General features: G+C 36.0%; 1 long non-coding RNA gene across 1 annotated transcript in view; it reads right to left on the reverse strand.

Annotated features, from left to right (window-relative positions):
- The window catches only part of LOC309653121, a 46212-nt gene that overhangs the window by 14914 nt on the left and 17460 nt on the right, over positions 1-13838 (reverse strand). The window contains exon 2 of the long non-coding RNA XR_014258994.1: positions 1-13830. This exon is cut by the window's left edge and continues 14914 nt beyond it. This is a non-coding gene — a long non-coding RNA (uncharacterized lncRNA). The remainder of the gene's footprint in view (positions 13831-13838) is intronic.

Below are 13838 nucleotides of genomic sequence, written 5' to 3' on the forward strand. Positions count from 1 at the left end.
TAGATACCAATTACAGGAAAAAAAACTGTAAAATATTCAAACACATGGAGGCTAAACGATATGCTAATAAACAACCAAGGGGTCATTGAAATAATCAAAGAGGAAATTTAAAAATACCAAAAAACAAATGACAATGAAAACTGGATGACGGAAAACCTATGGGGTACAGCAAAAGGAGTTACAGGAGAGAATTTTATAGCAATAAAATCCTACTTCAAGAAACAAGAAAAATCTCAAAAAAAAAAAACACCTAAACTTACACATAAAGCAATTAGAGAAAGAACAACAAAGCTGATTCACTTTGTTATAGAGCAGAAACAAACACACCATTATGAAGCAATTATACTCCAATAAAGATATTAAAAAGAAAAAAACCCAAAGTTAGCAGAAGGAAAGAAATCATAAAAATCAGATCAGAAATAAATGAAAAAGAAATGAAGGAAACAATAGCAAAGATCAATAAAACTAAAAGCTGGTTCTTTGAGAAGATAAACAAAATTGATAAACCATTACCAGACTCATCAAGAAAAAAAGGGAGAAGACTCAAATCAACAGAATTAGAAATGAAAAAGAGAAGTAACAACTGTCACTGCAGAAATACAAAGGAACATGAGTGATTACTACAAGCAACTATATGCCAATAAAATGGGCAACCTGGAAAAAATGGACAAATTCTTAGAATAATACAACCTCCCAAGATGGAATGAAGAAAAATAAAATATCAATTGATGAACCACAAGCATCAAAGTTGAAACTGTGATTTAAAATCTTCCAACAGACAAAAGCCCAGGGCCTGATAGCTTCACAGGTGAATTCTATCAAACATTTAGAGAAGAGCTAACACCAATACTTCTCAAAATCTTCCAAAATATAGCACAGGGAGGAACACTCCAAAACTCATTCTATGAGGCCATTATCACCCTGTGGAAAACTGAAAGCATTCCTCTAAGATCAAGAACAAGACTAAGCTGCCCACTCTCACGACTATTATTCAACTTAGTCTCAGAAGTTTTAGCCATGGTAATCATAGAAGAAAAAGAAATAAAAGTAATCCAAATTGGAAAAGAAGAAGTAAAATTGTCACTGTTTGCAGATGACATGATACTATACATAGAAAATCATACAGATGCCACCAGAAAACTACTAGAGCTAATCAATGAATTTGGTAAAGTAGCAGGATACAAAATTAATGCACAGAAATCTCTAGCATTACTATACACTAACAATGAAAAATCAGAAGGAGAAATTAAGGAAACACTCCCATTTACCATTGCAACAAAAAGAACAATATAAGTAAGAATAAACCTACCTAAGGAGGCAACAGACCTGTATGCAGAAACTCTAAGACACTGATGAAAGAAATCAAGGGTGATACAAACAGATGGAGAGACATACCATGTTCTTGGATTGGAAGAATCAACATTGTGAAAATGACTATACTACACAAAAAAACTTACAGATTCAGTTCAATCCTTATCAAATTACCAATGGCATTTTTTACAGAGCTAGAACAAAAATTATTAAAATTTTTATGGAGACACAAAAGACCCTGAATAGCCAAAGCAACCTTGAGAAAGAAAAACAGAGCTGGGGGAATCAGGCTCCCTGACTTCAGAATATACTACAAAACTATAGTAATCAAGACAGTATGGAATTGGCCCCAAAACAGAAATATAGATCAATGGAACAGGATAGAAAGCCCAGAGAGAAACCCACACACCTATGGTCAACTAATTTATGATAAAGGAGGCAAGAATATACAATGCAGAAAAGACAGGGTCTTCAATAAGTGGTGCTGGGAAAACTGGACAGCTACATGTAAAAGAATGAAATTAGAACACTTCCTATCAGCATACACAAAAATCAACTCAAAATGGATTAAAGACCTAAATGTAAGGCCAGACACTATAAAACTCTTCAAGGAAAACATAGGTAGAACACTCTATGAATTAAATCACAGCAAGATCCTTTTTAACCCACCTCCTAGAGTAATGGAAATAAAAACAAAAATAAACAAATGGGACCTAATGAAACTTAAAAGCTTTTTCACAGCAAAGGAAATCATAAGCAAGACGAAAAGACAACCCTCAGAATGGGAGAAAATACTTGCAAATGAAGCAACTGACAAAGGATTAATCTCCAAAATATACAAGCAGCTCATGCGGCTCAATATCAAAGAAACAAAAAATCCAATCCAAAAATGGGTGGAAGACCTAAATAGACATTTCCTAAAGAAGGCAAACAGATTGCCAACATACACATGAAAAGATGCTCCACATCACTAATCATTAGAGAAATGTAAATCAAAACTGCTTTGAGGTATTACCTCACACTGGTCAAATGGCCATCATCAAAAAATCTACAAACAATAAATGCTGGAGAGGTTGTGGAGAAAAGGGAGCCCTCCTGCAGTGTTGGTGGGAATATAAATTGACCCAGCTACAAAAGAGAACACTATGGAGGTTCCTTAAAAATCTAAAAATAGAACTACCATATGACCCAGCAATCCCACTAGTGGGCGTATACCCTGAGAAAACGATAATTCAAAAAGAGACGTGTACCACAATGTTCATTGCAGCACTATTTACAATAGCCAGGACATGGACACAAACGAAATGTCCAGTGACAGATGAATGGATAAAGAAGATGTGGCACATATATCCAATGGAATATTACTGAGTCATAAAAAGAAACGAAATTGAGTTATTTGTAATTAGGTGGCTGGAACTAGAGTCTGTCATATAGAGTGAAGTAAGTCAGAAAGAGAAAAACAAATACCATATGCTAATGCTTATACATAGAATCTAAAAAAAAAAAAAGTTACTGATGAACCTAGTGGCAGGACAGGAATAAAGACGCTGACATAGAGCACGGAATTGAGGACACGGGAAGGAAGGGGAAGCTGGGGCAAAGTGAGAGTAGCATTGACATATACATACTACCAAATGTAAAATGGATGGCTAGTGGGAAGTTGCTGCATAGCACAGGGAGATCAGCTCAATGCTCTGTGACGACCTAGATGGGTGGTATAGGGCGTTTGGGAGGGAGGCTCAAGAGGGAGGAGATATGGGGATATATGTATACATATCGCTGATTTACTTTTTGTACATCAGAAACCAACACACCATTGTAAAGAAAATATAGTCCAATAAAGATGAAAAAAAAGCCAATTACAGAATGTTTGGATTTGCAGAAGGAGAACAGAAGGATAAACAGTCAAGAGCTTATTTAAATAAAACAATTGCTGAGAATTTTCCAAACCTGGGGAGAGACTTGGCCATCCCAGTTCATGAAGCTTATAGCTCATACCATTATTTGAATCTAAAATGATCTTCTCCAAGAAACATTATAATAAATTTTCAAAAATCAAAGACAAAAGATAAGCCTAAAGGCAGCAAGAGAAGAGATTTTGACTTACAAAGGAACCTCATTACGCCTAGTATTGCATTTCTCAACAGAAACCTTACAAATCAGGAGATACTGGGATGATATATTCAAAGTGCAAAAAGAAAAAAAATTGGCAACCAATATATTCTATATAGCAAAGCTATCCTTCAAAAGTGAAGGAGAAATAGAATTCTACAGAAACAAAGCTGAGAGAATTAATCACCACTAGATCTACATTACAAGAATTGCTGAAAGGAGCTTTCTCTCTTTTCTTCGTGGTGAGTCTAGCTAAAGGTTTGTTAGTTTTGTTTATCTCTTCAAAGAACCAACTGATAGTTTTATTGTTATTTTCCATTGGGTTTTTTTTTTTGTCTGTGTTACATATATTTCCACTTAGCTCTTTATTATTTTCTACCTTCTACTAACTTTGGGCTTCATTTGTTCTTCTTTTTCTAGCTCCTTTAAATAAAAACTTAGATTGCTTATTTAAGACATTTCTTGAGGTAGGCCGGTATCACTATAAACTTCCCTCTTAGAACTGCTTTTGCTACATCCCATGGATTTTGAAATGATGTATTTCCATTTTTATTTGTCTCAAGGTATTTTTTTTAATTTCTCTTTTGATTTCTTCATTGGTCTATTGGTTGTTCAGTAGCATGCTGTTTGATCTCTACACATTTGTGTTTTTTCTGGTTATATTCTTATAATTGATTTCTAGTCATATTATTTCTATTTCTGTCTGGTTCAGTCTTGGAAGTTTACACCTTTCTAAGATTTTGTCCATTATTTCCAGGTTTTCCATTTTATTGGCATATAGTTGCTTGTAATAGCCGCTTATGATGCTTTGTATTTCTCTGGTATCCATTGTAACTTCTCCTTTTTCATTTATAATTTTATTGACTTGAGTCTTCTCCCTCTTTTTCTTGATGAGTCTGGCTAAAAGTTTGTCAATTTTGTTTATCTTCTCAAAGAACCAGGTTTTTGTTTTATTGGTCTTTGCTATTGTTTTGGTTGTTTCTATTTAATTTACTTCTGTTCTAATCTTTATGATTTCCTTCCTACTACTAACTTTGGGTTTTGTTTATTCTTCTTTCTCTAGTTCCTTTAGGTGTAAATTTAGGTTGTATATTTGAGATTTTTCTTGTTCCTTGAGGTAGGATTGTATTGCATAAACTTCCCTCTTAGAAATGCTTTTGCTGCATCCCATAGGTTTTGGATCGTCGTATTTTCATTGCCATTTGTCTCTAGGTATTTTTGATTTCCTGTTTGTTTGCTTTCTTCAGTGGTTTCTTGGTTATTTAATACCGTATTGTTTAGCATCCATGTGTTTGTGTTTTTTACACTTTTTTCCTGTAATTGATTTCTAATCTCATAGCATTGTAGTCACAAAAGATGCTTGATACAATTTCAATTTTCTTAAATTTACTGAGGCTTGATTTGTGACCCAAGATATGATATATCCTGGAGAAAGTACCGTGTGCACTTTAGAAGAAAGTGTAATCTGCTGTTTTTGGATGGAATGTCCTATAAGTATCAATTAAATCTATCTGGTCTATTGTGTCATTTAAAACTTGTGTTTCCTTATTAATTTTCTGTCTGGATGATCTGTCCATTGGTGTAAGTGAGGTGTTAAAGTCCCCCACTATTATTGTGTTACTGTTGATTTCCTCTTTTATAGCTGTTGGCATTTTCCTTATGTATTGCGGTGCGCCTATATTGCATGCATAGATATTTACAATTGTTATATCTTCTTCTTGGATTAATCCCTTGATCATTACATAGTGTCCTTCCTTGTCTCTCATAATATTCTTTATTTTAAAATCTATTTTTTTCTGATATGAGTATTGCTACTCCAGCTTTCTTTTGATTTCCATTAACATGGAATATCTTTTTCCATCCCCTCACTTTCGGTCTGTATGTCTCCCTAGGTCTGAAGTGGGTCTCTTGTAGACAGCATATATACAGGTCTTGTTTTTGAATCCATTCAGACAGTCTGTGTCTTTTGGTTGGAGCGTTTATTCCATTCTCATTTAAGGTAATTATCGACATGTATGTTCCTATTACCATTTTCATACTTGTTTTGGGTTTGTTTTTGTAAGTCCTTTTCTTCTCTTTTATTTCCCACTTAGAGAAGTTCCTTTAGTGTTTGTTGTAGAGCTGGTTTGGTCATGTTGAATTCTCTTAGCTTTTGCTTGTCTATAAAGATTTAGATTTCTCCATCAAATCTGAACGAAATCCTTGCTGGGTAGCATATTCTTGGTTGCATATTCTTCCCTTTCATCACTTTAAATATGTCCTGCCACTCCCTTCTGGCTTGCAGAGTTTCTGCTGACAAATCTGTTGTTAACCTGATGGGGGTGCCCTTGTATGTTATTTGTCATTTTTCCCTTGTTGCTTTTAATAATTTTTCTTTGCCTTATTTTTTGTCAATTTGATTACTATGTGTCTCAGAGAATTTCTCCTTGGGTTTATCCTGCCTGGGACTCTCTGCACTTCCTGGACTTCTGTGGCTATTTCCTTTCCCATGTTAGGGATGTTTTTGACTATAATCTCTTCAAATATTTTCTCAGGTCCCTTGTCTCTCTCTTCTCCTTCCAGGACCACTATAATGCGAATGTTAGTGCATTTAATGTTGTCCCACGGGTCTCTTAGGCTGTCTTCATTTCTTTTCAGTCTTTTTTCTTTATTCTGTTCCATGGCAGTGATTTCCACCATTCTGTCTTCCAGGTCACTTATCCGTTCTCTGCCTCAGTTATTCTGCTATTGATTCCTTCTAGTGTATTTTTCATTTCAGTTATTGTATTGGTCATCTCTGTTTGTTTGTTCTTTAATTCTTCCAGGTCTTTGTTTAACATTTCTTGCATCTTCTTGGTCCTTGCCTCCATTCTTTTTCTGAGGTCCTGGGTCATCTTCACTATCATTCTGAATTCTTTTTCTGGAAGGTTGCTTATCTCCACTTCATTTAGTTGTTTTTCTGGTGTTTTATCTTGTTCCTTCATCTGGGACATAGGACTCTGCATTTTCATTTTGTCTGTCTTTCTGTTATTGCGGTTTTCGTTCCAAAGGCTGCAGGATTTTAGTTCTTCTTGCTTCTGCTGTCTGCTCTTTGGTGGATGAGGCTATCTAAGAGGCTTGTGAAAGCTTCCTGATGGGAGGGACTGGTGGTGAGTAGAGCTGCATGTTGCTCTGGTGGGCAGAGTTCAGTAAAACTTTAATCCACTTGTATGCTGATGGCTGGGGCTGAGTTTCCTCCCTGTTGGTTGTTTGGCATGAGGCAACCAGCACTGGAGACTACAGGCTCTTTATTGGGTCTAATGGTGGACTCTGTGATGGCTCACACCACTGAGTACTTCAGAGAACTTCTGCTGCCAGTGCCCTTGTCCCTACGGTGAGCTACAACAAACCCCCACCCACAGGACACCCTCCAATACTAGCAGGTAGGTCTGGTTCAGTGTCCTATGGGGTCACTGCTCCTTCCCCCTCGGTCCTGGTATGCACACTACTTTGTGTGTGCCCTTCAAGTGTGGAGTCTCTTTTTCCCCTAGTCCTGTGGAAATCTTGCAATCAAATCCTGCTGGGCTTCAAAGTCATTCTCTGGGGATTCCTCCTCCCATTGCTGGAGGCCCAGGTTGGGAAGCCTGACATGGAGTTCAGAACCTTCACTCCAGTGGGTGGACTTCTATGGTATAATTGTTCTCCAGTTTGTGCGTCACCCACCCAGCTGTTATGAGATTTGATTTTATCGTGATTGCGCCCCACCTACCATATCATTGCGGCTTCTCCTTTGTCTTTGTATGTGAGGTATCTTTTTTGGTGAGTTCCACTGTCTTCTTCTCGATGATTGTTCATCAGTTAGTTGTGATTCCGGTGCTCTCGCAAGAGAGAGTGAGCGCACATCTTGATGAATTTTTTGTCTGAAGATATATCCAAAGATGTCAGTGAGGTATTAAAATCCCCAACTGGGACTTCCCTGGTGGTCCAGTGGTTAATACTTCACACTTCCATTGCAGGGGGCACAGGTTCAATACCTGGTTGGGGAACTAAGATCCTGCATGTAGTGTGGCACAGCCAAAAATAAAAATAAAATGAAAGCAAACAGTACAATATATTTAAAGTCTCCTACTATTATTGTATTGCTTTCAATATCTCCCTTTATGTATATAAATATTTTCTTTATATATTTAGGTGCTCTACCAATATACACTTAGTATCCAAATGTAGTAGTTATTCTTTGTTTTTAGCTTCATTACTTTTACACGTTAATAAGGTGGCCAATTGGATATTAAGAATTTACACAAAGTAATATTGCTTTGGTAAAGTCACCATGGTCCAGATACATCTGGGCTTAATCTTTGAAGATTTATAATCTGGACATACTAAGAAGCAATCCAATGAAGAGAATATTGTCAATAACTGACATACAATAAATTATCCAGGCCAAAGCGGCCTTGAGAAAAGAACAAAGCTGGAGGAATCACAGTCCCTGCTGTCAAACTATACTACAAAACTACAGTAATCAGAACAGATTTTTACTGGCAAAAAAAAAGAGCAGAAATCAATAGAAAAGAATATAGAGCCCAGAAATAAACCCACCCTTGTATGATCAATTAATCTATGACAAAGGAGGTAAGAATATACAATGGGGAAAGGAAACATCTTAAATTAGTTTAGGAAAACTTAATAACTACATACTAAGGAATCAAAGTGATTAATTTCTCACACCATATAAAAAGAGAAACTCAAAATGGATTAAAGTCTTAAATGTAAGATATGAATCCATAAATTCTGAGAAGAAAATATAGGCTCTCTGACATCTGTTCCAGGAATATTTTTTTAATATATCTCCTTACACTTAGGGGAACAAAAGCAAAAATAAACAAATAGGACTATCTCAAACTAAAAAGATTTGTACAACAAAGGGAGCTATCAACAAAATGAAAAGGCAGTGTATTAAATGTGATAAGATATTTTAAACAATATATCCAATAAGAGTTTAATATCAAAATATACAATGTACTCACAGAACTAAACACCAAAACAAATGAAGAAACAAAATCCAGTTTAAAAATGGACAAAGGACCTGAATAGACATTTTTATATAGAAGGTATACATATCACCAACAGGCACATGAAAAGATTCTCAGTGTCATTATTCATTAGGGAAATACAAATCAAAACCACAATGAGATACAACCTCACACCTGTCAGGATGGCTTTCATCCAATAGAAAACAAATTACAAGTGCTGACAAGTATGAGGAGAAAAAAGAATCATTGTGCACTGTTGGTGGGATTGTAAATCAGTGCAATCACTACAGAAAACAATATGGAGTTTCCTCAAAAAAAAAAAAAATAGAACTGCCATATGAACCAGCAATTTAATTTCTGGGTATTTACCTGAAGAAAACAAAAACACTAATTTAAAATTATATATGTACACCAAAGTTTTTACATTTGTTACAATAGCCAAGATATGGAAAACCTAAATGTCCATTGACAGATAAATGGTATTTATAATACAGTGTATATAAATGGAATATTACATATTACTCTGTCATTAAAAAATCTTGCCATTTTCCACAACATGGATGGATCTAGTGGGTATTATCTTAAGTGAAATAAATCAGGCAGAGAAAAACAAGCATCATATTATTGTCTCACTTATATGTGAAATCTAAAAAGCTAAAGAAACAAACAAAGCAAAATGAAAGCCAACTCACTGATATATAGGACCAAAGGTTGGTTGCCAAAGTGGAGATGGCTGTGGGGGCAAAATAGGCACAAACCTGAGATAATAATGTTGAAGTAGGAGGACACTGATCTCACTTCCCTCCATGAACACATCAAAAAATGCATCTATATGTGGAGCAACTCTTAATGAAAACAAAATAGAGAGTGGCAGAAATACTCTTCAGCAACCAAGGCTGTAAAGAAAAATCCACATGGAGTTCAGTAGGAAGGGAGGAGAAGTGATCAGATTGGGACCTGTGCCCCTTGCAGGGAACACAGAAGATGATGGAGATATCATGGGCTCAGAGATACTCACCAGTAGCATGAAGTTTCAGCCACATATTGTTGCTACCCAATCCTGAGGCCCAACCCCAGGAGGAAGAGTCCCATAAGCTAGTTTGAAAACCAGTGGGAGTTACAGGAGGGATGTAAGAAACTGAGACTCCACTCATGAAGAACATACACACATGTTTGCTTACTCCTGGGAAAAAGGCACAGGAAGAAGGTAGAAACTTCCCAGGACTCTGGCCAGTTTCACATGATCACCCCTGCATGGGACTGTCCCAGCCCCTCTTACTCAGGCACAGCTCCCCACTAAGGAAGAGGCTGCAATTGCAGAGAATAGTGTACACATGGTGGGGAAAGAGCTGGCTTGGACCCAGCCCTGCATTTGAATGGGGCAAGGGTGGCCTTTGCTGGTGTTCACAAGGGAGGTGGATTGGGAGGTGTCTGAAGCTTTGTCTACCATGTTGGGACTGTCCCAGCATGCACTGTCTTCTGCACTGGGTGCCTAATCCAGCACCCCTTGCATCAGTGTTGCTCCCCATGGAGGTAAAGGTGCTAATGCCAAGAGGGGAGAGAGCATACACTTAAAAGGAATGGAACAAACTCAGACCCAACACTGGTCTTTTGCTCTAGAACTTTGAATACAACTCAGGCCTGCTAGGATGGTGATGGCCACCTAGCATAGGAGAAGACACAGCTCACATCTGGCTCTGGCTTTAGCCCCTCCACCTGCAGCCTCATCTCCCACATAGGTAATAGCTGTCAGCACACTCTGGGGGAAGACATGATTCACATTAACTTCAGATCCATCTATCCCACCAAAGTCACTGGGCAAATGCAGACTGCATAAGGATGCTCCAACAGAAAGACACCTCTTCAAGACCAGAATAGGTAACTGTTACACCTAATTTCATAGATACAGAGAAAGTTAAACAAAAGGAAAAAAACATGGGATTTCTTTCAAACAAAAGAACAAGAAAAATCCCTTGAAAAAACATCTAATGAAACAGAGATAAATAATTTACCAGATAAAGGGTTCCAAGCATTAGTAATAAGAATACTAATTGAACCAGGAAAAAAAAAAAGATGAACACAGTGAGAATTGTAACAAGAAACTAAAAAATATAAAAAGAACCAGGGGCTTACCTGATGGTGCAGTGGTTGACAATCTGCCTGCTAATGCAGGGGACATGGGTTCGTGCCCTGGTCTGGGAAGATCCCACATGCTACAGAGCAACTAGGCCCCTGAGCCACAACTACTGAGCCTGCGTGTCTGGAGCCTGTGCTCCACAACAAGAGAGGCCACGATAGTGAGAGACCTGTGCACCACGATGAAGAGTGGCCCCTGTTTGCCGCAACTAGAGAAAGCCCTCGCACAGAAACGAAGACCCAACACAGCCAAAAATAAATAAATAAATAAATAAATAAATAGCTTTATAAACCATATATGAAGACTTAAAAAAAAAAGAATCAGTAAGAGATAAAGAATCAAATAACTGAAAAGAAAAACACACTAGAAGGAATTAACAGCAAACTAGGTGATACAGGGGAATGCATAAATGATCTGGAAGATAGAATAATGGATATCACCGAATCAGAGCAACCAAAAGAAAAACAAAATTACTAAATTAGGACAGTTTGAGGGACCTCTGGGACAACATCAAGCATACTAACATCTGCATTATAGGGATTCCAGAAGGAGAAGGGAGAGAACGTGGTCAAAAGTGGATGAAATTATGGCTGAAAACTTCCCAAAGCTAAAGAAAGAAACAAATTTCCAGGTACAGAAAGCACAGAGATTTCCAAAGGAGATGAACCTAAAAAGACATACTCCAAGACAGATCATAATTAAAACAGCAAATTTAAAGATAAATAGAGAATTTTAAAGGCATCAGGAGAAAAAACAAATATTCACATACAAGGGAACCCCATAAAGCTATCAGTTGATTTTTCTGCAAAACCATTGCAGACCAAGACGGAGTGACATGAAATATTTAAAGTGCTTAAAGGGAAAAAAAAACACTTTACAATGTAAAATACTCTACCTAGTAAGGTTATCATGAAGAATTGAAGAAGAGATAAAGAACTTCTCAGAGAAGCAAAAACTAAAAGATTCAACAAAACTAAACTGACCCTACAAGAAGTGTTACTACGACTTCTCTAAGTGGAAAAGAAAAGGATATAACAATAAGTAAGAATGTATGAGAAAGGAAAGAATCCCACTAGTAATGACAAATATATTGTAATGGCTGTAGATCAAGCACTTAAATAAATTATTATGAAGATTAAAAAACCAAAAAAATGTAAAATCAACTATAACTACAATAAACAGTAAAGAGATAAACATGAAGATGTAAAATATAACATCAAAAACATAAAACATTCGGGGGATTAAAAAAAGGTGGATCTTTCAAAATGTGTTTGAACATGAATGACTGTCAGTTTAAAACAAGTAGATATAGTTATAGCTCAACATATATGAACTTCATGATAAAGACACATCAAAATTCTGCAATAGATACACAAAAACTAGACAGAAAGGAACACAGCATACTAGTAAAGAAAATCATCAAACCACAAAGGAAGAAACTAAAAGAAAAAGAAAAGAACAAAGAAGAACTACAAAAACAACCAGATAACAATTAACAAAAAGGCAATAAGTACATACCTGTCAATAATTACTTTACATATCAATGGACTAAATGCTCCAACCAAATAACATAGGGTGGGTGATTGGATAAAAAAAAGATCTGTCTATATGCTGCTTACAAAATACATATTTCAGACCTAAAGACACACAGAGACTAAAAGTGAAATGGAAATGACCAGAGACTGGGGTTAGCAATATTCATATCAGATGAAATAGACTTTAAAACAAAGTCTATAACAAAAGACCAAGAAGGGCATTATATAGTGATAAAATTATCAATACAAGGAGAAGATATTACACTTGTTAACATATATGCACCCAATACAGGCTTTAAGTATATAAAACCTATATTAACAGGCAGAGGCAGAAATTAACAATATTACAATAATAGTAGGGGACTTTAACACCCCACCTACATCACTGGACAGATAATCAGACAGAATATCAATAAGGAAACAGTGGCCATAAGTGACACCATAGATCAGTTGGACTTAATAGATATCTACAGGATATTCCATCCAAAAACAGCAGAATGCACATTCTTTTCAAGTGCACATGGAACATTCTCCAGGATAGATCACATGCTAGGCCACAAAACAGATCCCAACAAATTTAGGAGAACAGAAATTATATCAAGCATTTTTTTCTGACCACAAGGGTATGAAACTAGAAATCAATTACAGGAAGAAAAATGGGAAAAGCAGAATCATGTGGACACTAAACAACATGCTACTAAAAAAACTAATGGTTCAATGAAGAAATCAATGAGGAAATCAGAAAATACCTCCAGACAAATGGAAATGTAAACCCAACACACCAAATCTATGTGATAACAACAAAAGCAGTTATAAAATAACAGGTTATAGTGATACAGGCCTTCTTCAAGAAACTAGAAAAATCTCAAATAAACAACCTAACCTACCATCAAAAGGAAGTGGAAAAAGAAAAAACAAAACCCATAGTCAGCAGAAGGAAGGAAATAATAAAGTTCATAAAGAAAATAAATAAAATATAGACAGAAAATGGAAACAATTAAACCAAAAACTGTTTTTTGAAAAGATAAACAAATTTGATAAACAAATTTATCCAGGCTCATCAAAGAGAAGAGAAGACTTAAATAAACAAAATAAGAAATAAAAGAGGAGAAATAACAACTGTTACCACAGAGAAACAAAAAGTTATAAGAGAATGCTATGAACAGTTATATGCCAACAAATTGGGCAAACTAGAAGAAATGGACAAATGTCAAGTAACATACAACCTGACAAGATTGAATAAGGAAGAAAGACAATCTGAACAGACTGATCACTAGTAGTGAAATTGATTTTGTAATACAAAAATACTCCCAGGAAACAAAAGTCAAGGACCAGACAGCTTCACAGGGGAACGCTAACAAACATATAAAGAAGAACTAATACCTATCTTCTCAAACTATTCCAAATAATTGAAGAGAAAGGAGCACTACCAAACTTATTTTATGAGGTCATCACTGGTCTGATACCAAACTAGAAAAAAAAGACACTACAAAAAAGAAAATTACAGGCCAGTATCTCTGATGAATATAGATGCAAAAATCCTCAACAAAACTTTACCAAACCAAACTCAACAATATATCAAAAGGATCATACAAAATAATCAAGTAGAATTTACTTCAAGGATACCAGGATGGTTCAATATCCACAAATCAATCAAGGTGATATGTCACATTATGAAAAGGAAGGCTAAGTATCACATGTTCATCTCAATAGATGCAGAAAATCATTTGACAAAATTCAACACCTGTTCAT

This window comes from Balaenoptera physalus, assembly GCF_965194825.1.
Source record: "Balaenoptera physalus genome assembly, chromosome: X".
In the NCBI taxonomy this organism is placed as follows: domain Eukaryota; kingdom Metazoa; phylum Chordata; class Mammalia; order Artiodactyla; family Balaenopteridae; genus Balaenoptera; species Balaenoptera physalus.